General features: G+C 33.8%; 1 long non-coding RNA gene across 4 annotated transcripts in view; it reads right to left on the bottom strand.

The window, feature by feature from the left end:
• Positions 1-6,157: 6,157 nt before the first annotated feature.
• LOC141574621 (uncharacterized) overlaps positions 6,158-27,636 on the bottom strand; it is a 69,819-nt gene continuing 48,340 nt past the window's right edge. For 2 of the 4 annotated variants that reach the window (XR_012501506.1, XR_012501503.1), the window contains exons 3-6: positions 19,281-19,351; positions 18,834-18,925; positions 13,553-18,255; positions 6,158-9,887 (exon numbers count right to left, since the gene is read on the bottom strand). This is a non-coding gene — a long non-coding RNA (uncharacterized LOC141574621). The remainder of the gene's footprint in view (positions 9,888-13,552; positions 18,256-18,833; positions 18,926-19,280; positions 19,352-27,636) is intronic. The other 2 variants (XR_012501505.1, XR_012501504.1) reach the window with 2 other exon arrangements.

Genomic DNA, 27,636 nt, shown 5'->3' with positions numbered 1-27,636 from the left:
ATGCTAGAACACCGCAGTAAATAAAAGAAAGTCTGGGGATTTTCTTAGCAGAATTAAGGTTCTTGTTCTGATTTCCCAATTCCTAATTACTCTGCCTACCTCATTTCACCCATGCCCTAATGAAAGTGACCTCACTGATGCCATGAGCCTGGTGTGTATTTTTGGAAGAAGTGGCTACATTTAGCATTTTAACATGCTAAGAATCTCTGGTCCTAAAAGTAATTATTTAAAACACCAAATTATTAATTAGAAAATTATTTCCATAACATGTATTCTACTGAATGTGTGCTGGCCTCACTAAAAAAAGAATAAATGACTTGTGGTTGGTAGATAAAAACAGCAAAGGGATCATTCTTAGAAAGTTACTTTATTCTTTGTTTATATTTCCAGGCTTTTAGTGTGCCAGTTATTCTGGCAAACAAACAAGCAGCCCTTAAATATTGTTACAACACAGAAAACATGCTTAGGAAAAGATAAAGGCTATATTAGAGAGGATTTAAAAATACTTGGAAATATTGCATGTGCAAAACAGATAGAGGAGTTGCAGAAAATGCTACATTTTTACTTGTCTTGATTGGCATAGGTAGGGGAATGTAAATTGCTTGGGGTCCATCAAAACATGGCAGGTGACTCAAAATGCCCCATGTGACATTGTACAAGCTAGACAATTTGTCACTAGAAACCTCTTTTCATTTTTGGGTGTGTCTTTGTTTGGAATCATATTGTTGAGTTATCACATTTTATAGTGCATTCAGTATGCATTTATGTAAAAAATAAACATTATTCTGCAAAAAATGTTTTCTGAGAAGAGATAAAAAAAATGTTTAAGAGCTTTGTAGCAGGAAAGCATAAACTGAACAGTCCTATGTCAGGAAGGTCTACAACCTTCTCCTGGTTTTACCTTCTTTTCTTCTTTATCAAAGTCTCTGCCTTTTCTTTTCATTTTTTACCCCCATGGGGAAATGTCTGTCTCTTTATCAAGGTCAAATTTAAATGTCAGCACATTGTGAGGCTGGTCTCACCTCCAATTCTGTCTTTCTTTTATCAATCTCTTCCTTTTCTGCCATTCTGAATCCTTCACATTTACTTCCTTTATAGTAGTTTAGAAAGATCAGTCCTGCATTGTTGATAGGATTAGAGTAATGAGATGAGGAGGCAGGAACACTAGTTAAAAATCTGATTGCATAATCCAAGTAAGAATTGATGCTGACCTGATATAAAATAATGTGGTGGAGATGAATGGAAAACAATAAGACAGGTATTAGGAAATATAAAATAAAAATATGAAATTAAACAAAGTAAAGCACAAAACCAAAAAACAAAATAAAAGCAAAAACAGAAAACCAGATGAAATAAACTAATAAAAAAAAACCCTTGATTCATCAGACTAAAGAAAAACAGTAGAATAATTTGGGTGAATATATAATTTATCATCTGAATCAGGAAAGAGTTTAGGGTGAAAAGGAGCACTATTGATAATTAAATCAAACAAGAAACTTCTAACTAAAGCAGGCTGTGAAAACCTGGGCATCTGGTCACCCTGAGGATAATGGAATCATTGCTGAATTATACATTGAAATGTAATTAAATCCTAATCTTAATTAATCACTACTTTTCTGGGAAAATTTTTGAAAATTAGCTAAATGATTTGAGGGTTAGTTTTATCTTGCCAAAATTGGTCTAGATGTACTGAAAATTGTGGGTGAAAAGGACTGAAATCTAAGCATCTAGCTATTTTTCTAAGATTGTATGAAAACAAAGAGGAGAAAAACTCTCCTTCCTCTCCCTTCCTTCCCCACCCATCCTCCAACTCCTGAACACAAATAAGCAAACCAGACCTCCTCTGAAGAAGCCAGGTGCTCACCATGGTCACATTGTCAACCCATAGGAAGATGTTACTCCTTGCTAACCAAACACACTCTTTAATCAAATCATTAATTTCCAAAGCTTCAACACCATGTTTTTACTGATGCTTTCAAAATGCGTATCTCCAATCTCAATTTCTCTAATGAATGGAAGACAATATATTTAATGGGGTACTCACCTCAAATCTTTGAAAATTAGCATGTATTTTACACTTAAAAGATATCCCGATTCAGATACTAGATTTTCATCAATTACTTGATCTGTATTTGGATTTTATAAAATTTTTAATTCAGAAAGTAGAGTCACAAGCTAAGTTGATCCAAATACAAGGAAAATTTTTCAGTGAGTTGAGTAGCAGCTTTAAATTTAAGTTTAACTTCAGTAGATTAAATAAAATGTAAAATTTGGTCTCTGCTAAGTACAAGAGGCTACCATATAAAACAATGTAGGAAAAACAGGTGTCTCAAAGTTACAGATTCACAAATTGCATGTTTACCCTACCCTCAAATCTGCTTCTCTCCTAGGCTTCCTGACTACAGTACCTGGCACTGTCATTTGCCCGTGGGCTAAGGTCAAAAAACTTGAAGTCAGACTTAACTCTAGGCTATTTCCACCCCTCATATCCAGTGTCCAGGAAATTGTGATACAAATGTAAAAAAAAAAAAATAACTGACCACCATTCACCACCTCTGCTGTTAAACCTCAAATATTTATTGATTCTTCTCCTTTCACTTTTAGTGCCTATATGGTATTTCCTAGGCTAACTAATCCTTTTCATCTGAATGTGCTACTTAGTTGCTCAGAGTTCCTCAAAATGTTTTCATTACTCATAAAAAACATACTGCAATCAAAAGTCTGACATGATCTGGTCATTTCTCACTCTGTTGACTCATCCGCCATCTGCAGATCATCCAAGGTGTTTTCTTGATTATGCCCTGACAACAGGAAGCACATCCCACAGTAAGGCTTTAACTTTGCAGACCCCTTTGAAGTTCCTTCTCATCTAGTTACTTGGCTAACTCCCTTATCTTCTCATTGAGGCTCTCCTATTATTTTTTTATTTTATTTCATTTTTTTAATTGAAGTATAGTCAGTTACAATGTATCAGTTTCTGGTGTACAGCATCATGTCCCAGTCATGCATATATACATACCTATATTCATTTTCATATTCTTTTCCATTAAAGGTTATTGCATAGTTCCTTGTGCTATACAGAAGAAATTTGTTTTTAATCTATCTTTATATATAATTGTTAACATTTGCAAGTCTCAAACTTCCAAATATATCCCTTCCTAACCCATTTCCCCCAGTAATCATAAGATTGTTTACTATGTCTGAGAATCTGTTTCTGTTTTGTAGATGAGTCCATTAGTGCCCTCTTTTTCTTTTCTTTTCTTTTCTTTTCTTTTCTTTTTTTTTTAGATTCCTCATATGAGTAATATCATATGGTATTTTTCTTTCTCTTTCTGGCTTACTTCACTTAGAATGACAACCTCCAGATCCATCCATGTTGCTGCAAATGGTATTATTTTATTCTTTTTTTTAATCACTGAGTAGCAATCCATTGTGTAAATATACCACAACTTCTTTATCTAGTCATCTATCAATGGACATTTAGGTTGCTTCCATGTCTTGGCTGTTGTATATATTGCTGCTATGTACATTGGGATGCATGTATCTATTTCCTTAACTAAAAACTCTCTCATCTTTCACACATTCATGCTATTTTCTCTTAACAAGTTACACTCTAATTTGTTTTCAGAACTCTTCTTACATGGAGAACGGTCATAGCATAGTGATTAAGAGTACAGATTTTGGAGCCATATTTCCTCGGTTTTGCTTCTTAATAGTTATGTGACCTTGAGCAATTTTACCTACCACTCTGTGCTCTGGTTTCCATAACCCTAAAAATGAGGCTAATAATAGTACCTTGATAGTGATAATGTTAATTAATCTAAGGGACTAAAAACAGTGCCTGGCACATGGAAAATACACAATGTTAGGTTATATATTTATTTGTTATTATTTATTTCTCACATTAGAGTGAAAGATACATGAGAAGGGGCAATTTGTCAGTTTATTTACACAATCTTCCTAGATCCTAGAAAAAATGCCTGGCCTATACATGAATAGAAAGACCAGAGTTAAAATATATACATACAGATGCAAGAAGATATCAACAAATAATTATAATTAAATAAGATAATGCCCAGAAGAAATATTCAAACAGGGGAATTGGGAGAAGAGAGGATTAAAAAGAAAATCTATCTGTACTGTTTTGAATTAAATTAAATTGTTCTTTTAGCTTCACTCTTGTTAGCTCATTTCTGCATCCATCCTTCATTTAATATTTTACATAGGTAAGGCTAACTTGCCTTGGCTTATCAACAGGGCAAATCATGTGACATCCAAGATGCTCCATTTGAATGCATGCCACGTAATGCAATTAAGAGAGGACCATGTCAGTAAATAGGAACCTGGATTCATTTCTTGACTATACCACCACAAGGGATTGATACTGCTTTGTGTCTCTCATCTTAGTTTTATCATGAATGGAACTGGATTAAGTAGTTACTATTAACCTTCTAGCTTTCTAATTTGTTGCATTTTTGTGGTATGCTCTGACTTTTTCCTGAATGTTTTCTATCTTTGCCCTCTCTCTGTCCTCAATTGGATATCATGGTAAACAGAGCATAATTGCAAAGATAAAAATAAGGCACAAAATTATATGCTATACAAGTGTACTCACTGATAGTTGAATGTTATGCTATTTGGATTAGCATGGGTAATAATTTCTTATCTTGCCCAACCAAATATGGTAATATGAATTGATGTCAATTGATAGGATGAAGCACATGAAAATGAAGCAGTAAAAGTAAGTGAAATAGAGAAAAGAAGGGTACCAGATAAAATTACAAGTGAACAAAATGAGGGTAAGCAGATTCTATAGCCATCATAATTTATATATTTCCTATGGCTTCAAATTCTTTCTGCTTTCACAAATTAACCAAAACTGCTTCCTAGTGGAATAAGAGAATGGAGAAAATCAACAAATATGTGTAATCCTGAATCTGATTTCCAAGTGGGCATCTGATTCAGTGAGGATGTGTTGTCTTCAAGTTGCAGAAAATCTGAATAATTTTGGCTTCTACTGTAGGCACTTGTGTGTTTTCCTTTAATAGAAATTCTAGAAAAAGAGAATATCAAAAACGGTGTTCCAGTGATGGAATGATGGAATCCTTTTCAAGCATTCTGCTGAGTATTCGGGCTACTCCCCCATTCATCAGATGGTGCTGAGGTTTCAGTATCACATCCTCAGTTAACAACATCTGAAAGCAGCAAGGAAGGAGTGTGTAGAGGAGATCTTTCTTACTACTCTCCCTTTTCATCAGGAAGAAATAATGTTCCCTGAAACACCAAGTATTTTCTCTTATGTTCTCTTTGAAGACAATCCCTGACAAACTAAGCCAACTGGGCTGAATATTGGTCATTTCCTGAGTTTAAGGTGTCATCTGAAAACACTGATAACCTTATTAAGTTTATTTGTGGTTTTTAACAGAGAAGTGGGAAGGAAAGACAGGCTTTTGGGATCAAAGGGTGTTTGTTTATCTGTAGTTGTTCTTGCTTTTCACACGTCCTTTAATAGGTAATAGTTCTAAACAAGGTCTATATTATTTTTGGCCTTGTATAAGGTTGTGCTCCATTTCTTTACCTTTTATTTTAATATGATTGGCCCCTCAGGCTGAATATCCCCACCGCCTTCCCAGGAGCAGGAGGTGAAAAGATGGAGTCCTTCTTTGGAGTTTTGCTGTAGGCTTTTGTATAAGTAAAGCTGATAAACACACATGGGAACATTCCTGGACCTACTATGTGGTGGTGCACTTAATGCTTTTTAGATTTGTAAGTATCATAACTGCTGACTTCCATTGATCTTCACAAAATGAAAAATAGAAATAAGTTGTGATCAAATCACTCATAAACTCTTTAGCCACAGTTGAATCAGTCATTTCCTTGTGATGGCATTTTGGGAAGAGAGGGTTACCAATAAAGCAAAGTCCCTACTGGGAGAGTTTCAACCACCAAAACAACAAAACAAGTGTTAGATATGACACTTTCTTCTTAAGAAGGTGACCTTAACATTGGCCAGTATATGATTTTTGTGTGTTAGTGTCAGTGTATGTGTGTCTGCATGTGTGTGTATGGACTAAATTATTAAATACCAGGGCTGCTGTTAATTCTTAGAATTATTTGTATTACTAGGAATAAAGAAGTATTCCATAAGGGCAAAACATTTGCCATAATTTTTTGTGTCCTTTATTATAGAATTTTAATAATTTGTCAGAAAACTATATACCTATATATTTTTATTAATTATATAATTTATTGTAACTTCATAAACAGTAACTATATAATTTATTACAATAATATTTATAATAACATTAGAACAGTTTAAGGTGCTCAAATGTTTTATTATTTTGATATATAACAGAAATATGTGAGAAATTATCATTTAATATATTAAAAAATCAAATAAGGATAAAAATTAAAATAAATTCTTAAATGCTAAGTAGTACACACATTTCATGTTGTCATGGCAACCTAAATATCAGCGATCAACTGGAGCATCAGGCAGAATGGCAGACAGCTTTAATGCGTTTGTTTTAGAATCTTTGCCTCCTGTAGTGATAGTTTATGCATTTAACTACAATTTCATTCATGTATTATCATCTAATGAGTAGTATAAATGACTGTCAATGAACCAGATATGTTACTGTAGAAAATATATTTTTAAAAGACATGAAATCAAAGTGAATATTGTACAAGTACCATAAATGCAGACTTCCTTCTCATCACACATTAATTACAATATTATTATTAAAATTCTCTCAGTACAATGATTTTCAAACAGAATAACATATATTCAGCTCTTAAAATCATCTTTATATGAGTGTCCTGTTTTCCTGTGGAGTTTCAAGTTAAGTGACCATTTCTTCCTCTTTTGCTGTTGTCAATCAGCCGCATATTCAAAACATAGAGCTTACACAGTCATTGTCAAATGAAGGGCCAATCCGAAGGAAAATAAAGGAAAATAATTATCACGGACATCCTTTGAAAGCAGAATCTAAATAGCCAAAACTAATGCCAAGTAAATGCAAGGGGTTTTTTAAATTTTTTTTCTCTCTCTCATTACTGCTGTGTTTCCTCTGAGAGTAAAATTCTTTTTAAAACTGCTATATAATTTTAGTTTTATTGAAAAGTCTCCAATTGATTCTAAATACATGAGAATTTACATCAACCTATCTGAGACTGGCCTTTGGGGGAAGGAAAATGGATATTTCTGCCTCTTGAGGTCTTCAGGGTTTTTACGAGTGACAAGATGACAAATGCTAATGTCATTGTCCTGGATGAGCATATTAGTGACTTTATATATGACATTCTGTTTTGAACCACTTGTTTGGGATATTGAGATTGAATGCTATTGCATCTATGTGATTGAAATTTTATTAAACTTTATTCTCCACCCCCCATATTCACAATCAAATAACAGGGGAAATATTAAATCCGTGGTTATAGACTATTTCATTATGTTTCATTGATGGATTTCAGACAAACACATAATCCTGATACTTATCACAATTAAGTCTCGATAAATGCTCTATCCTTGGTCACACTTTGGGGAAAAAATATCAAAGTATTTTGAGAGAAGTCCTTAGTGTTTATGAATACTAGCTTTACAATTGGTAGCCTCCACTCCAGTGTTTGTGTTTTGGTGCCAGTCTAGCAGTTGTACATTCTTAAATAATGTCCTAGGATTTAAATTTCCTAATGTCCAAAATTACTAATTTTTTGGCTTCAATCACCAAATATGTACTGATGCATCTCTCATCTTTATTTCCAGATTAAAGAATCTTTGCATTCATCTTAATTTAATGTTGTTAAAATAAATAGCAAGGTGAGTTTTTAGATTTACCAAATTCTCTGTAACTTACAGGTTACTATTTTAGTGGGTCATTTTAGGATAAAGAATAAGAGACTTTGTTCCATTCTAAAGAATGTGTTACTAACCCTTTAAAATAATAGAAAAAATTCAGTCTTTTCTCTTTAGAGCTTGAACTGAATGTAGGCATTAAGAAATAAAGAAATTGTGGTAACAATAGAAGTTACATATAGAAAAGTAAAGAAAATGATCACTTTTAATTCCTAATTTTAATGACTTTGATAATGATAATAACATAAAACTATAGTATAAAAGTCTAGATGTTCTAATAATTTAATGTATTCTATCCTTTAAAGCCTCCCCGATAATTCCATGAGCTAGGTTTCATTATTAAACCAATTTTACAATCAAGAAAACAGATATTAAGAATTTAAGTTACTTGTCCAAGATCACACTACTTATAAATGACAAACTTAGTATTAGAGCCAAAGGAGACCCAGCTTTTTACACTAGGTTGATACTTCTTTCTCATAAATTTCAGACATCTTTGGTGTCCAAACATCACAAATTTCTCCCTGCTTCTTCTTAGTCTATACATTGCTTTTATCCTGCTACCTTTTGAATATATATGAACCAGAGTTTAGTTCTAAGATTTTATATTCTCACCTTGTACCTAGTTAACTTGTTAATGTAACTAGAGGAATTTACTTCACAAGGCAGCAATCTTTTGGAGATTAAGACATTTTTACTCCATATTATTCAGTGGCTGCTGGAGGCATATTGCCAATGATATTAAATCTTAAATGCGATTGAGCTCTGCAGTCATCACATAAGGTAATACAGGCAGACTTCCAAGTTTTCATGCTGTTGGGTGTAAGCCTCCTGGGAACCATGTGATAGCTCTGCCCTGTTTGCCATCAAGTAGAATCTCATACAAATCAAACCCTTCTTGCATTTCATCCAAGAAAATTTGCAAAGACTTGTATACAAAAATTCTTCCCTTTAATGCATCAAGCTTGTAAATATCTTGTGAACTTGTTTGATGGCAAGTTGTTTTCCAAGGCAGGGCAAACTTCTTCAATGAGGAAAATTCATTTTTCAAAAAAAAAAAAGCATAAAGCAATAAAAAAATCAACTTATATCACCTTTAACAAATGGAACTAGGGGACTTAAAGTTTTTCCTGAATGTTTTTCCTTTGATGAATGTGGTTAAATTGTATGTCACATATCTAAGGACAAAATGATGTTTTCATTCTTTGATTTACAAAGGCCTCTCATCTACTTCTGCTCTTCAACACACATGCCACTTTCCCCTTCATAGGACAGTAGGGAAGAGAGTTCTGGATTTAGAAATAAGAGATCATGGAGTAATAGTCCTATTTAAAAAAAAGATCAACAATCGCTTAGGCTCCTACATATGGATATGTGTAATGCAGTCTTTCTTATACGCATAATGTGTTTTAAAAATAAGATACCAAGTGCATAGTTCACACATAAAAAAGGAAGTCCTCTATATAAGTTTACAAATATATATAATGGATATTTTGTATGTTTGCTTGTGGGTGTGTGGATGTGAAACTAAATAAATGTATTCATATACACATATATATATACACATATATATATATACACATATACATATATATATTTATATACAAACATATACATATATATATTCAGTGCTGTTCCAGAAGGTAGATTATTACCTACATTTTTCAGACATACTGGAGGTACAAATACACTAATAAACATTTTTCAAAGACATTAATCCATGCATAAAGTCTCTACCAGTTTAGCTATTTGCTTAGTTTCATCATTTATATTATAGTGGGCCTCATGATGTTAGATATGAATGCAATATGGTCTATTATGTCAGGCCCCAGGTTGTTAAACACTCCCAGTGAGCTGGTAACCTTTTCAGAAAATTGCATTGTCATAATACTTGTCAACCACAAGCAAATATTAAGAACTTACTTCTTCATTGTGCATTGCTAATTGCAGGACAATTAATTGAAGGGTTTTGTGACTTACAGAAGCAAAGTCCGTGATCTCTCTGGTATCATAGACACAGTTACATAACAGCCTTAGGAAATAGAGATAGGAAATGTTAATTAAAAATGAATATTTGGATAAGTACTAGAACAATATAAAACAGACATCCAGGAAGCTTTTCTTATAGAAACACCAGAGAAGAATGCCATAGAGGTTTGAAAGATTTGGAAAAAATTTGTACAGTGAGCTGGAAATTAGACATATGTTTTTAAAGGAGGAAGGGATATTGATTTGGAATTGGATCAAACATCTACCTTCTTTATGTGATTTAAAGGACTTTTCAAACATTTCTTCTTCAATGATTTGATGAACTTAACAACCACAAAACAAGTTTTCAGTAATTCCTGTTAATCCACTGAAGAACTTCATTCTAACTCAACTATCCACATATATATGAGTTTTATGTTGTTATTAGCTTGTACTAGCAACCATCACCCATAGCTGAATAAATAATTGTACAACTATTTTGATGTCACAATTTACAATATTCTCACTCTTACATTTGAACCTGAATATAATGTGAGTTAAGGAGGACATGGTATATATTTTTTCAATTTTGCAGATGAGAAAAATGAGCATGGCATCTTGAATCAGATATACTTGATTTCAAATTCTGGCTTTATAACTTACCATCAATTTGCATTCCCATGCATTCTTCAGTATTTTTTAAATAAAATTGTTTTGAACAGTTAAATTAAATAAGGGAGGTAAAGCTGTTAGTACAGTCTAACAGATTAAGAAATGGTAGTTATTTTGTTTTAAATTTAAAGCGAACATTTTCTCACTCTGTCAAGTTGAATGCTAAATCTCAATCATTGAGGTATTTTAGAATTTTTGTATACTAGACAGTGTATTCATAAATATTCATGCAATTTAACTTTTAAACCCTGAGCTGTATGTTTTGGCACATATTCTATTCCCTATGTAATGACAAAGACATGCGAGTCCCAGTCATTAAGTGGAGTTAGGTGAGGCAGAAAGGAGAAATGACACTGATAAATAATTCCAGGCCATTTCTGTGAACCACAGATGTTTACATCAAGCTGATTAATATTTTCATAATTCACAATAGATTAATTTATTGTGGGTTGCCACCTCCAGCTCTTTTATAAATCAAATTATTAAAATTGTATTTAATAAATCATTTTCATTTTCTAAAAATATGTAAAAAATTTAGCTGTCATATTAACATATATTGGGAGTCCACAAAGGAAGATTTTTTGAACTCTAACTCTCATAATACAGAAAGAGATTTCATATATTGAAATACAGACAGCCTTTGAAAACATTTGAACATCATTATTAGATAATAAGTTTAAGGCAGGTGTCATCTTTTCATCTTTATCAATCTGATCAAGTTTGTCCAAATATTGGTCAAAAGAAGAATCTGAGTCTATAATCTTATTCCTGTCTCCTGCCCTGACAAAGTTTTAGTTTAGTTTCTTTAGAGACCTCTGTTGGAGGTACATATTTCTTGTTAACAACCTTCTTTCATCTCTCTATATATTTTCTTCTCTCACATTTTATGATTATAGTTTTCATATTATCTTTAAAATTATAAGCAGATTATTCAGAATGATTTTGTAATCAAGTAAGTTAATTATTCATACTTGACCCTAACTAGAAGCAAATCTATAAACTAAAAGTGCTATTAAATAATTGATTTCCTGTCTTGTTTTAAGCGACCTGTTCAAACTGTGATTGTTAATTTTGCTGGAAATTTCAATTTAATCTCCTCTAAGATAGCATGAAGTTATTTTACTAGTTTCTTCTCTCCCCATCATGTTTTTAAAACAATTTTCTAAATGTATTATTGATGAACTTTACCTACCTATCTATCCATCTATCCCTTCCCTTCCTCAGGATTTAACTCATTTCTCATCTCCACACTTCTGCTTATCTGTTGTGGACTGAATTGTGTCTTTCTAAAATTCATATGATGTCATATGATGTCCTAACCCCCAATGTGATTGTGGCCATACATAGGACACTTATGAGGTAATTAGTTAAATTAAGTCATTAGGGTAGGACCCTAATCCCACAGGACTTCTGTCTTTATCAAAAGAGGAAAAGATACAGGTTCTCTCTCCATGTACATACAAAAAAGGGGACATATGAAGAAACAGAGAGCAGATCATCATCTACAAGGCAGAAAGAGAGGTCTCCCAGAGACCAACCTGTTGGCAACTATATATCAGACTGCCAGCCTCCAGAATGGTATGGAAATAAGTGTGTCTGTTGTTTAATCCACCCAGTCTGTGGTATCTTGTTATAGCAGCCTGAGCAGTCTCAACCTAAGCAACCAATTTCTAACACCCTTTCAGATTTCTGTGTAAATATTACCTTTTCCCAAGCCCTTTCTATCACATCCATTTTCATCAACACCACATTACTAGACTTGCTGCATTTTTATATGTTCTAGCTAACACTGTTTTGGATTTCTGTCACCTGTGACTGATTTAGAAGCTTCTTCAGTTTAGAGACTGTTTCCCACCAATTAAACATCCTTAAGACCTATCACAGTGAGTGGTGAATGTTAGGCTACAAGAAATATTTGTTGAAGTGCATTTTTGGAGACATATCAGTACCTGGAAGGCTAGCTATCATAAAGTTGTCAAACAATTGCACATGTTCAATTTAACTTGAATTGAAATTCTAAAGACCTTTTTTATGTGATAAAATCATGGGGTTCTTCCCTCCAGTGAAGTAAAATAGCTACCAACGAGAGTATTAATTATATTATGCTATATCAACTCAATATACATTTAAGTGGCCTCTAAAAATAATGATTATGAACTCTGTGTAGCATTGTGGAAACATTATAATAAAATGTATGTGAATTGCATGTAACATAATAGAAACATTATAATAAAATGGAAAAGACAGGAGGTGAAATTGCTCATGAACTATGATTCCAAGTGTTAACAGATTGAAACATGAGAATATTTAGAGAATAATAGTTATAACATGGTGTCAATATGAATATTTTCTCCATTTTCCAAATTTCTGTGTTGTTTTCTATTTTCACCATTAAAATATTAAATTTACTTAAAAACGCAAGGAAACATGTGAGTAGCATAGATAATACGTATTAGAAGAATATGTGTTAAAAAGATGAATTAGCATGGCAGCTGGACTCGTGGGCATGGGCAAACTGGATGGGGTTAAATCTCATATTTAATGCTTACTAGCTTGATGATCTTGAAGAAGTGATTTGCATGCTCTGAGACTTCATCTCCTTGTCCTTTGAATGAGAAATGATATTAACATAATGCCCACCAAGAACTAAGACTGCTGGAGTATCAGGAGTGCTCTTAAACGCCAGCTAATAATTTCCAATATAGTGTAAACTCTGTGAGGCTAGGGACCTGTGAATTCACTACTATAGATTAGTGCCTGGCATTTGGTAATTTTATAATACAACTTTACTTATAGATAAATGAATAAAAGGGTGAATGTAATGAAGCTAAAATATATAGAAAAGACTTCATAGAAAGTCTAGGAATTTTGAAGAAAAGAAGAGCAGGACTTTATATACATATACGTGCATATATATCTATAATTTCATTATATGCCTGATGTCTAAGCAGATAACTAAATAAACACTTTTTGCTTCCTGAAGAGAATTAATCCAATTTTCCTTTAAGTTGTTTCCTGAGTAAGATAGTTTTTTTCATAAACTGCTTTAACCCATACCTTGTGATAATTTACTGTGTCTCTGTTCAGAATGATTTTCTTGTGATAGGTTAACTCAGGTTCTAGTAGAAGCAGCCATGGTAAATATGTAAAATAAAATTACTGTAAGAAAGATGAATAACATTGGTAAGATCATTTAATATTTTTGGAAGAGAAAAAAAGCAGAAACTGCCTAAAACTTAGAATGCCCCTAGGAACAAGCTGCATTCCCTGCTTTCAAAATCCTTCTTGCTACTTCTGCTCAGTGATGGCACTGAAATTCACTGATGCCTCTGCACACAGTTTTCTTTTTTCAACCTCACGTCATATCACATTTACAGTTTACTGTCTTAAAAACACATCTGGAATGCACCCAGTGTATTGATTATCTCTCATATTTAAATTGAAAAATATAATGGACTTGGAAGGGAATAAACCAAGTGGTGGGCAGCTTTCTCTATCACTTTTTCTGTGTGTAGCACAGCAGATATATCTAAACATTTTCAGGATAAAAGGAGATTCAAGTGAGCCACTCAGTGATGTCATAATAAACTTCCTCCCCACGCACAGATAGGAGTGTAACACTGACTTACATGTGTTCCAGGAGATAAACCACTCACCCATTCTTTAGGAAATAATTATGAATGGAGTAAGTCAAAGTGTGTCTCCCTGTCCCCTCTCCAGCCCTTATTAATATATTCATACATCTATTGATTCAAAAGGTTAGTCATTCAAATATATATACTATGTATTCATCACACATTTTCTCTATACTAAAGGGATGTGGAATTTTTGCATTCCAAGAACTTACATTCTAACTGGGAGAGAGACACTGTAAATGAAAAAAAATAAGTAAAGTAATTTCAGAATGCAAAAAATAAAAATGTAAAGAAGAAATAAGGGGGCAGAGGTATAGAGTGAGGATGTTTTCATGGCTATTTTAGAGCTAGTGTTCTGAATGTCTTCTCTTAGGGAGTTACATTTCAAGCTGGGGTGTGACAAATGGACACTCAGCCACAACAGGATATTGGGAGAAGAGAATGTCAGGCTTAATTTCCAAGGAGGATAGTGGCTTGAGGTTTCCAAAGAATTGAAGAAGAAAGGGAAGGAAGGAAGAGGGAGAGAGAGAGAGAAAGAGAGAAAAAGATGAGAAAATGTTAGTGGGATTGAAGAAAACCATGACAAGTTTTATGGGGTGGATGTGAAGGAATAATATGGGCTCAATTTGGCCATGAAAAAGTCTTAGGTATTCTTCTAATTTCAATTGATCTTCAGTGGAGCATTTTCTCTAAGGCAGTGATAATATCTATTAGATAATTTCTTAAAAAATTTACACACACACACACACACACACACACACACACACACACACACTACTCCAACATCTTTTGTCTTATGAAAAAGTTGTCTAGACACAGAGATAGGACACCATGTACTGAAAGATGTCCAAAGGAATCAATGTGAGAACTGAATTGTGAAAGCTTTGAGTTCCAGTCCAGATAAACAAGAGGAAAACAGCACTTTTTAAGTATTTAAGTATTGGTGAATCAACTTTACACTAACATTATTTAAACCCTTGATTTTGTCAAAAAACATAAATATCAGCAAGATGCAACTGAAATTTTTTGACATCCCTAAAATTTTAAACAGTCTAGACGTGTTTGTTTAAAGGTTGAGCAAAGGTTGAGAGGTTGACTTCTCAAGTATCTGCATATATTTTATTTTCTACAAATATAAAAATTGTATAACAGAAACAGAATATGTTGGTGTATATTTGTAAAATATCTACCATTTATTGGACTATTACACTGTTCTGCACATATTTTAATTTTTCAAGTATTCAGATTTGAGGAGGAGGTTAGAGTTCAGTGGTAGAGTGCATGCCTAGCATGCACGAGGTCCTACGTTCAATCCCGGACCTCCAATATACAAACAAACAAACAGACCAAATTACCTTGGCCCACACTCACCTCAAAAAAAGATTGTGTTAAAAAAAAATTCAAAATTTACATTGACACTAACAGGGAACTATTATCATGTTCAATTTCCTGTTGAAGAAAATGAGTTTCAGGGAGGCTTCCCCAGCTCATTTCAGATGGCAAATATCAGGGTAGGACTAGATCTGAGCTCAGGTCCACCGAATTATTCTGCTGTCCCACACAGTTTAAACCATGGCTTCTTTCAAAGCATGCTTGAGTATTCAGCAGTAGAATGTGGGTTTCTTTTACTGTGTGGCTTACTCTGAAAACAGTAAAAGCACATAAAATTATGAAAAAGAGGAAAGAAAACATATACATTGCTTTTTTGTAATTTTTTTAAACTACTCTATATCATTCTCCTCCTCATCCTCTTTTCTATTGTCCTTTCTTACTTAATGGCTTCAAACTTTCTTATGTCCCTTCTTCATGTCCTTTTTTGTACTGTGCTTTCTCTGTGGCATAAGCCTTTATTCTTAGATCTACAGTCTTATAGTACATTTGTGAATATATCTTATCTTTTTAAGAGAAAAATATGTAATATATATATGATCATAGAATAGCAAACTTTATACGACTCCTAAATCTATAATTTTATACAAATATTTTTGTAATTTTTAAGCTTATAAGCAAAATCTCCATGTGAATAGTATGTTTGCAAATACACAGACACGAAATATAAAATGATATAATTTGGAATTTTTATATATTAAAAGCTATGGAAATAAGCCAGAAGCAAAGTGCTTATAATTGTTGTCATGGCAGAGAGAAAGTTATGTAGTTTAAATAGCCTCAGAGAATCTGTTATCTGAATATGAACCAAAAACACTCTTTAAAAGATCCTGGGCACATTAATGGAATCATGATTTCCCCTAAAAGTAAATAAACCTATAGATTAATATTACAGGAAACTGTGTAAGAGGATATAGTAAAATATTTATTCAATGTTATTTAAAAAAATACTACTTCTGTTCTACCACGTGAAGACATCCACGTATCAAGAATTTGAGTGGAAAGAACAAAGGAAGAAAAAGAAATAAGTAGAAAAAAGGCTTGCAGTCAATTTTCCTAGAAGCAGTACCTTTTTCCTGGGCTTGGCACTTTATAAAATACAATTGTCTATGCCTGCTCTTCAAATAGAATCATTTATAAACATTGTGCAAATCTATATTATAAATTTCATAGCTCCTGCCAAAATTAAGGATATTTTCTTACTTTGAAAAACACCTCATTTAATTGTTTTAAATGCAAAATTAATGAAATTCAGAACATCTAAGAAAAATTACAAAACAAATGACTAACATAGTTTATAGCACCTCCTATTCAAGAGATCGAATTTGCATCTCAGTTCTGTGAATCTGGGCTTGTCTATGACTTGCTTTGACCCAGAGAACCTGACAGAAGTAATGGTTATCTTTTTAAGTTGTTAAGTTTCCAGGTGTTTCTTTCATTCAACACAAAATAACTGATACAACACTGACCAACAGGAATTGGACAAAATTATTTCAATAAATTTTCCCTGACAAATTAAATATCAAGTGATATCTAGATATTAAGTTCACTATTCATGCCCCCTGCCAGAATGTGGCTTTCTTCACCTGTCTAGAAATTCTAGAGACCCTGAGCTGCGGTTGCTTCTTTCTTAGAGAGGATGGATGAGAGTGGACTAGCCTGCTTATTGACCTTGTCCTCTGTCAGCCACATCTGAAGGTAGCTGCTCATCTAAAGGTGGGATTCTGCACTGTTCCTATTTATTATTTTCTCCAGAGCAGAAACTGTGGACCTATGGTTACATGTGATCACAGTCCATGGAAGGACACATAACCATGGTCTTTTAAATAGATATAAAATGTCAACAGGCCTGGCTTATTAACACATACATTTCCTTAATAAAGGCTTAGGTAAAGATTGATCTTTGAGCTTCAAAAAAGAAACAAAGAGCTATTGGAGGTCATCAATGAGAGGATGTGACTTCAGCTGACTCATGAGCTGGACCCACCAATCAGAGCTCCTCAATCCCTCCACTGCCCTTTCCATGTACCTTCTGACCACCTTTCCCACAGCTGGAGCTGTTTTCAAGGACACAGCCTTGAGAGAGCAATGTATGATGCAGACCATCTGGAAAGTACATGTGACTGAATCCAGTAAAGGCCTCCAAATAAACTTTTAAGATTCTGGTGAGCAGGTTCAGAAGTCTATTTGTCTCACAGCCACCCAAAACAAACCTCATATGTAACTTCCCATGCTTATTAAACCTGCCACATACCAGTCTGCAGTGGTTTGCCTCTTTCTTCAGTCTCTCTTTGCACTCTATGTATGGGGTCCGTTTTTGAACCAACAAGAGCAGCTTCATTTCTCTAATGTGGCTATTGGCAGAAACCATAGATTGAATAAAGCACATCTGGTTACTACCTCCATCTACCTTAGAGGGTGGAGGAAGAGGGTAAAGGATAAAGGGCTCCTGAGTTGAGTCCATGATGTTTGTAGAGAGGAGATTGCTCACTGCTTGGTAGTGAGTTCTTGAGTGCAGTATCTCAGCTTTACTACTTCAGACAAAGGCAGTGATTTTCTTAAAGAATGGGTGACAGCTGCAGCACTGATTCCACCAGGTTTCCAAGGAAGAGAGGCTGAAGGATTATGCTTTTAACTGGCTAGGTGCGTTGCTCAGAATTTTTTATGTATTTATTTATTTTTTTAAGCAGTAGGTCTCCACCTGGAGTAATTCTTCCCTGGGACATTTGGTAAGATCTGCAAAGATTTTTGATTGTCATTCTAGGAGTGCATTGTTATTGCAATCTCGTCTAAGATGCTGCTAAAGGTCATAAAATGTACAAGTCAGCATCCCTCCTCACTCCCCCCCTACCACAGACACACACATAAGCACAATCCTGTCCAAAATGGCAATAATGCCAAAGTCCAGAAACCCTGGTCTGGAGGAGATAGGCCTTCCTTCCCAGATTAGGAGCACGCAGGTAGTTTTTGCTCTCAGTCTTTCAAATTGTGTAATTAAATCCCAATGACACTACTATAATTGAAACAGAATGGTTGTGCTTAAATTTAAACTACTCTATTATAGCAAAATAATGTTATCCTATTTAAAATTTACAGGGAACAGATTTCAACTGATTTAGGGAAGAATCTGTTATTCAAAGGGAAAGAATAGGCCCAGGTCCCCAGTGTGGGATTCCATGAAACAATTTACATAATACATTTACCATTTACTAAATGGTATTATTTATTATTATTATACAATTTTAGTTTTATAAAGAAGCTTTCATGTACATTGTTATTAACAATAGCCCCAAATCACTGCTTAAAAAACTCACCTGTTACCCAAGTTGTAAATGAATCATTTTCTTGTGATGTCAGGGATCTTGGGGCCCATAAAAGGAATTTTTTTATTGTCTATCAGAGTACACTACAAAACAAATATCATTAAGCATATGAAAAGCAATATAATGCCCTTATTTTTTGAGAAGACTTAAAAGAAAACACTTATTTAATGAGATCCTCACACTGAACATTATACAAAGATATGTGCAGCTTAATTAGGATTAAATTTAAGCCTTTTTTATGTTCTAATTTAAATTATGCTTTTATGTTAACTTTTTAAAAATCTATTTACATGTATTTCTGAAATTTATTTGGATGGACATTTAGTTATATCATATTTACTCCTCTCATTCTTTCTAAAATAGAATCTAAAATAGGTTGAAGATTGTTTATCATCTGAAAGTTAAAACTCAAACTATAGATGATTTTTAGCTCCTTACGCTGTTCATTATTTCCTCCATTGTGAGCTGGCCAAATGCTGTAGTTATTCAGAAGTCTTTTCCATTGTCTCCTGGAGAGAGTGAAAAGAAAAAGAAATGGGATAGGAGAAATTAGCCTAATGCATTGACTTTAAGAAGAAATAAATGTGAAATCTGTTATTGTACACTTTTGCAGTTGGATAACTATTGTATGAAGTGACAGAAAACCAATTTTTATAGAAGTTTTATACCATTAAAAGTATACTTAATTTTTTGAAATTCTTGTTTTTGCCTTTGTTACTTACAGATCAAAATTTAAAATGAGTGCTTTTTGTTATTTTTTCTTCTCCATGAAAGTCATTTTGATAATTAGTCCGTTTATTACTGTGTTCCTTGATTTTAAGTTATTTCTGCTTCTTCATTATCTTGATTACATTATCTTATACAGTGACCCAAAAAACTGCTGTTAACCCTTTTATTTACTGATTGATATGGCAGTGAATATAGTTAGCAGAAATTTTGTAAAAACTGAAGTGTCTCATATATGTGGAAGAATTTAATTTTATTTTTCTTGAATCTATATCCTGACATTGATGTTGTCATTCAAAACTGCTTTAAGCATTACTTTCTAAATTCTTACATTTATTCAACAAATATTGAATACATATAACACATCAGAATATCCTTAGACAAAGGGATATAATGATTAAAACAAAATATGCTTGCCTCCATGAAGCTTGCATTATAGCATACTCAATCCTTCTGATTATGGTGTTTCTCTTGATTCTTTCTCAATCTATACATTCATCTTTTTAACAAATATTTATGGTGTTCTTATGTGCTTGGCTTTGTTCTACATGTTTGGTACATAATGGTGAGATGATTACTATCTTCGTGGTTTTTAAATTAGAATGGGGAAATGAATATTATATAATAAAGGCAGACATGAATACAAAATAATGAGATTTTAAGTACTAAGAAAGAGACAAATGCTCTGTAAGAAAACAATCTGGGTAGCAGATTCTTGTATAGAATATGCAGCCCAGTATTGTCCTTAAAGAAGTAAGTCAACATGAGAGCTGAGTGAAGAGAAGGAAATAGCCATGCCCAAGAATTCAAATTCATGCTTTTCTGATAGAATATCATCACATTTAACTACTGAGATGGGTAAAAGTCACAGTCTTCAGTACACCAGAGTCCACTGCAACTGAAATTCAGTGAATCAAAGGAAAGAAAGATATTAGAAGATGCTGGGTGGTGGCCATGATGCTGAAGATCAAGAAGGTATATTTTGGAAATATAATTATCAGGAATTGGTGATATTTTTTATGTGAGGACTAAGGAATACAGAAGTATCAAGGATGACCCCTAAAATCTGAGCTTAAGCAGCAAAACAGGTGACATAGTTTATGGAAGGAGTGAGATGAGTTTGAAAAATGTGTTAGAGACACCTTTTCTGGCACTAAAGCAGAGATGTCAGGTGGAAAGCTGAGTATAGGTCAAACTTCAGAGGAGGTGATCAGATTGAAGTTAGAGGTACAATGAGAGGTGTCTTGGGCTGCAATTACAAGTCATAAAAACAGGTTCCCCAAAGAGTGTCTAGAGAAGATACTTCCAGTATAGATTCAATAGTAAGGTTTGAGTAGAGGAATAAAATCTTGGAGCATGCACTAGGAAATGGAGATACAGAAAAAATGGAACAAAGCTTTGACTTCTAGGGGATTAAGGTCAAGCTGAAGAGATATACATGTATCTGAATAGTTATATGATAAAGGTATGTACTAGCTACTAATGGAGCACAATGGAGGAGACATTTAATTCTACTGAGGGTAGTTCAGAGGAGAGTTACAGAAGGATAATATGGAGCAATTCTGAAAAATCTTCAAAATAAATAACAAGCTAATAGGACACAGGGAAGAACATTCTGAGCAAAGGATTTGAGATTAAAAAATTCAAAGCATTTGAACAATTGTAAATAGTTCAGCTTAATTACACTGTTATAGCTTGTTTCACAATTCAAGATTTAGGTTAACCTTCACTGATGTACCTGTCCACTTTTATTTTACATTCCTGTAGTAATTAACAAATCATATTGCTTTTGCCTTCTCATTGTCTGCATTAACATTTTCTCTCCTGACTTGTCTTTAATCTGCACACTAAAAAGAGGAGCATAATTCCTTTTTATAAGCAAATGCTCATGCAGTTCTATGCAAAGAGCAGATGGTCTACAAATGTATCATTTTCTAAACAACTGTATTCTTGTCCCTTTGTCCTTGGTGGAGATGGAGGTAAAACTTTTAAATAGTGTGAAAACCAAAATAACAGTACCCAAAATATTACAACATATTCTATCCTATCTGTGATGCCCTGATGTAAGTAAAACAATTCAGTGATCTGAAATTAACCTGTAATTAAAGTGTTGAGAATCAATCAGTACAATTTAAGTTTCATTAAATTCAAACACACTCAAAATTGAATCAATTTATTAAGCTTACTTATTTCCCAGTCCCCAACAGACACAATACCAACATGTAACAAGTTCAGACATAAACAGCTTCACTGTTCCACTTACAGAAGTGAGACTACAACTTCCCAATTAGAATAAGGTACACTCTAAATACACATTAAAAGCAAGACAAGACACACTAAATTGAAGATCTGCTTGCTGTTGGTGAGAATGCCTTGAAGTATTGTTCTTGATCTATATGCAAAAGTATAGGGACACACACTTCTCAAAAGAGAATACAAAGTTCCATCTAACCAATCCATCTTGTGCAGATTTTCCCTTCATTCAGTGCAAGTTTAGAATGTATAAATTATTTTGATCAGAATTCAGCAATAAAATCTTAACTCAAAAACAAAAACAACAGAAGTGTCTTGTTCACACAATGCCTGTGTGTCTTTGAAAAAAGAAAACTACCTGGAAGCAGTCCTTTCTGTAGCTTTCTGTGAATTTTGATTAACAGATTCCCTCATCTTGACTTGGAGCAACTCTCTTAGAATCATAAATTGTGAAAATGAATTGCACATTAAAGGTTCTGGCACCCAAGAAACTTGAGTTTTCCAAATAATGTTTTTCAAGACATTTAACTAAATGCAACTATAGTGTAAGGAGAAGGTAGTTGTCAATATGAACACTTCAATAGAGTAGAAGTAGTCATGCTGAATTTTTTGCATTCAATTATTCATTCTATGTTATGTGATAACACATAATGTATCAATTATTTGTTAACTATCACAATTAAATTTGTCAGATTCTTTTGGTAAAACCACTACCAAAAATAGCAATGACTAAACATGCTTTTATAAGGATCAAGCAACCAATGCAGTTTAACACATGATCCATTAGAACCTCACATTTCAAAGCCTGGAGTTCTTTGACAGGTGGAAAAAATGTACACACTGTATACATTACAGAAGAGATCTTACAAACTTCTATCAATAAATATCCACAAAACTATTGCATGTCACTGCTAAAATTCAATTTCACAATTCTGTTGAAAAAATTCCATTGGTTACATATCTCATTTAAGTGTTGGAACGAATACTCAGTGACTTCTAAGAAATGATGGACAATCTGAATTAAATAGCTAATTAAATTAAAATCAAAACTACAATAAGCTACATATTTGATAAAAGTAATCTATATGTGTGTTTATCACACTAATATAATGTAGAATAAGATGGCTATAATTGTGGATGACTAGATATACAGAGGTAGTAAAATGGTCCTGCTAGCTAGCAAATCTGATTATTAAAATCAGGACAGAATAAGAAGAAAGTAGGGAAGAGAGGGAGAGAGGAAGATGAGAGGGAGTGAAAGAGAAAAAGGAGGGAAGGAAGGAAGGATTTGTAGTCAAACTGTTACATGTCAGGCCCTAAAATAAATTATTTCCTTAATTCTCCAGCACTGGTTCTGTTATCCCCAGAATTTAGTTTAGCTTTTTTTTTTTTTTCCCAAGGTGAAAACATCAAGGTTTAGGAAGATTAAATAAACTTTCTGTGAACACATAAATAATGAAGGAAGAAACAGGATTTTAAACTATTGACTTTTTATTAAATCTGGACAACACAATTTACTTAAACATAGACTGATTAAACAAATATTTACTACTATTTGTTTTTATCATTTATGTACTTTCCTATAACTGATAATCACCAGCAAAAACTTTGGATGTAATGTCTCTTTATTTCACCATTGTAACAGGAGAAATAGAAAACATATTTTCTATACAAAACATTTGATTTTAAGATTTTTTTACTCAGCATGCTGAAGATAAATTCAATTAATGGTAGTTAAAATTAATCAGCAAGAAACTGAATGGGACAAAGGGCCTAATTGTTCCTTAAAACATTTATTTCACAGTCTGTTCTAGATGTCATTTTTTATGACATCTTGTTGGGACATCTCTTAATAATAAAAATAGTTACTTTTTTGAGATACACTTTTGAAAGGTTGTGATAATATAATACAAATAGAATAATACTGTTTTACTAAACTTGTGTAAATGCAAATTCCAAAACACAAGCATAAGGTCAGCTTTGTTTCTCAGTACAAAATTAAACTATACTAAATTAAACTATGCAAAAGGGAAGTGCTTGGCTAAGGGAGTTTGGCCATCTCAGTAAATAAACATATATGCAGTTTGCTCATTTCCCTGCAATTCTTTTGCATGTTAAATAAAAATTGATATGAGTGAAAGGATATGAAATCTCTACTAACAAAGTAGAAAGAAAAAATAACACACTAACTTAAAATATACTTCAGCTACCTGTCATGAGCAAATTTTAAAAAGCCTTTAATGAAAAGAAGTGCAGTACTTGGCAATATCAGTACTTGCTTCTATAGATGATTCAGCTTATTTGAGTCTTAAAAAGGACTCAGATATATTCGTGTCTTCATATCTGAATGCTATGTGGTTTTCCTGTGGGATAAGGTGAATTATTTCCATTTAATAACTTTAGAAATAAAAGATAGGATAGTTCCATATTAAATTTTAGATGTTGGTATTTAAAATAGCACCTTTGGCCATAGCTTGACCTCATATTTTGTTTCTCTTTATTTGATATTAATCTTGAGTCATCATTTGCAAAATTTTGTGCATCGTACTTCTTGTGAATAATTAAAATGGGTCAAACCAAGGAATTGTATTTGACTTCTTTAGGGCAGAAAACTGGGAGAAAAAAGTTAAGAAATTCTACCAATTTACCAGGGATTGCTCAGCAAGGCTGACTGCAGGAGACTTTCAACTGCTTACCCATGCAAGGGTTCATCAGTAAACTGGCAATTTCAACTGTCTGTATTTACAAGTTCCTGCTGTTCAACATCAATAAACTCACTGACTGAATTCATGCAATTCAGCCACACAGCAAAGCACTGACTGCAACTGCAAGGAATGCCTTTGAAAAATTGAGATCAAAGATTGAATACTTGCACTTTTAAGTGTAGATCCATTCACATTCTTTATGACTCTTTAGGGAAGCACAGCAGTGGACAGTCATATAATTGCTATGCACTTACAGTTGGTGTTATTTGTTAAGAAAATGTATGGCAGTTTGAAGACCAGAAAAGGGATTGCCAAGATGACAGAGTAGAAGGACACATAGCTCACCCTGTCCCATGAACACACCAAAAATTATATACAAATACAGAACAATTCACACAGAATAACTCCTGAAATTTGACATAATTTCTCTTACTTTGGAAATACAAGGAAAGCCCCACAAAACCAGGTAGAGGAAAAAAAGAAAGAAAAAGGAAATTGGTGCATGATATGCTTCACAGAGAGAGAGCAGCATAGAAAGAAAAGTGCCCTCACCCTGGGAAGCTCCCTCTCCAGCATAGAGATCCACAGGGACAGAACAGGAGCTTCAGAGGTTTAGAGGAGGCAGCAACAGCAGCTTAGCAGAAAGAACTAAGAGAAACCAGCAGTGAGAGTCACTGTGAACCCTAGCCTAAGATGCATGCCAGTGGGGACAGGCTGGGCTGAGCTGCTGGAACTCAGGCTTCCACGGATGAGCCTGGGGAGGGGACTGGGGTTGACTGCACACAGGCAGCCTCAGGAGCCTGGAGTGTGGTGCGGGCTGTGGCTAGAAGAGAGTGCAAATCAATCTGGGTCCCTCCATAGAAAGCACCATTGCATGTGGGATGAGGGGTGCATTGCAACCTTCATAGCTGCCATCTCCACTAGTGCACAGGGTATTGCTCTGCACCAATGTTGATGAGCATTCTTGTGAGAAGAGAGGTGGGGTTCAGTCACAGCCATCTTCTCAGCTTGCTCTGGAGGGGTACAACTGCTGGTGCTTGTCTTCTGGGCAGAGGAGGGGCTGAAACATGAACTGTTACCCAGGGGCCCTGCAACATCACAGGCAAGACTGTCATTCTAGTCCCAGGCAGAGGTGGTTGATTTGCTCTCCTGGTGCATTTGTGGACCTGTGCCTCTAAGACAAATGAGTGGAGATTTGGTGCACATTGGGGATGGGTTTGGCATCAACCGTGGGTCTGTGTACCCTGCTTTTGATTTGTGGTTACCCTGTTTTTTAATTATGTTAGCCCATTAGTATATCTATTTGCTTTAGAATGGTAGTCATATAGGCTTTAACACATCCTATGACGAATGCAAAGAAAATTTACATTTGGTTTCACTGGGGAATTCTACCAAACATACAGAGAAGAACATATATTGATCCTTCTCAAACTCTTCCAAAAGATTGAAGAGGAGGAAATACTACCAAACTCATTCTACAAAGTCACCACCACCCCAATATCAAAACCAGGTAAATATACTACCAAAAAAGAAAACTATAGGCCAATATCATTGATAAACATAGATGCAAAAATCCCTCACAAAATATTAGCAAACAGACTCCAACAACACATAAAAAAGATCATACACAAAGATCAATTTGGATTCATCCCAGGGATGGTTCAATATACACAAATCAAACAATGTGATACACCACATCAACAAAAGAAAGGACAAAAATCACATGATCATCTCAATAGATGCAGACAAACATTTGATAAAATTCAAAACTCATTTATGATAAAAATTCTTACCTAAGTGGGCATAGAAGGAACATATCTCAACATAATGAAAGCTATTTATAACAAACCCACAGCCAGCATAATACTCAACAGTGAAAAGGTGAAAACCTTCCCTCTAAAATCTGGAACAAGACAAAGAAGCCCATTCTCATCACTTCTATTCAACAGAGTAGTGGAAGTCCTGGCCACAGCAATCAGACAAGAAAAAGAAATAAAAGGAATCTAAATTCAAAGAGAAGAAGTAAAATTGTCACTAAATGTGGATTACATGATACTATATATAGAAAACCTTAAAGGCTCCACACAAAACTAATAAATCTGATAAAAAAAATTTGGCAAGATAGCAGGATACAAGATTAGCATTGACAATTCAGTTGCATTTCTTCACACTAACAATGAAATATCAGAAAAGGAAAGTAAAGAAACAATCTCTTTTAAAATCTCATCCAATTAAAAAAAAATTCTTAGGAATAAATCTGACCAAGGAGGAGAAAGATTTGTATCAGGAGGACTACAAAACATTAATTAAGGAAATTAAAGATAACTCAGAGAAATAGAAAGATATCCCATGGTCTTGGATTGGAGAAATTAATATTGTTAAAATGTCCACACTACCAAAAGCAATCATTAAAAAGTCCATGAATGATAAACGGAAGAGAGAGTGTGGAGAAAAGGGAGCCTTCACACACTGCTGGTGAGAATATAGTTTGGTACAGCTATTATGGAAAACAATATGGAGATTCCTTAACAGAAACTAAAAATAAACTTACAATATGATTCAGCAATCCCACTCCTGGGCATATATCTGGAGATAACTCTAATTCAAAAAGATACATGCACCCCAATATTCATAGCAGCACTATATACAATAGCCAAGATATGGAAGCAGCCTAAGTGTCCATTGACAGATGGCTGGATAAAGAAACTGTGGAATATTTATACAATGGAATGCTACTCAGCCATAAAAAGAATAAAAGAATGTCATTTGCAGCAATATGGATGGACCTGGAGGTTATCATTCTAAGTGAAGTAAGCCAGAAAGAAAAAGAAAATTATATATGATATCACTCATATGTGGAATCTAAAACAAATTAAAAATAAAGACACAAATGAACTTCTTCACAAAGCAGAAATAGACTCACAGACATAGAAAAAAACTTATGTTTACTAGGGTGAAAGGAGTTGGGAATGAATAAATTAGGAGTTTGTAGATATATGTACTATTATATATTTAATATATAAGCAACAAGTTTCTTCTGTATAGCACAGGGAAGTATGTTCAGTATTTTGTTGTAACCTATAATGAAGAATAATATGAAAACAAATATA

This window comes from Camelus bactrianus, chromosome 22 (assembly GCF_048773025.1).
Source record: "Camelus bactrianus isolate YW-2024 breed Bactrian camel chromosome 22, ASM4877302v1, whole genome shotgun sequence".
Lineage (NCBI taxonomy): Eukaryota > Metazoa > Chordata > Mammalia > Artiodactyla > Camelidae > Camelus > Camelus bactrianus.
Note: the sequence above shows the minus strand (reverse complement) of the source record. Positions and strands in the feature narration are given on the sequence as shown.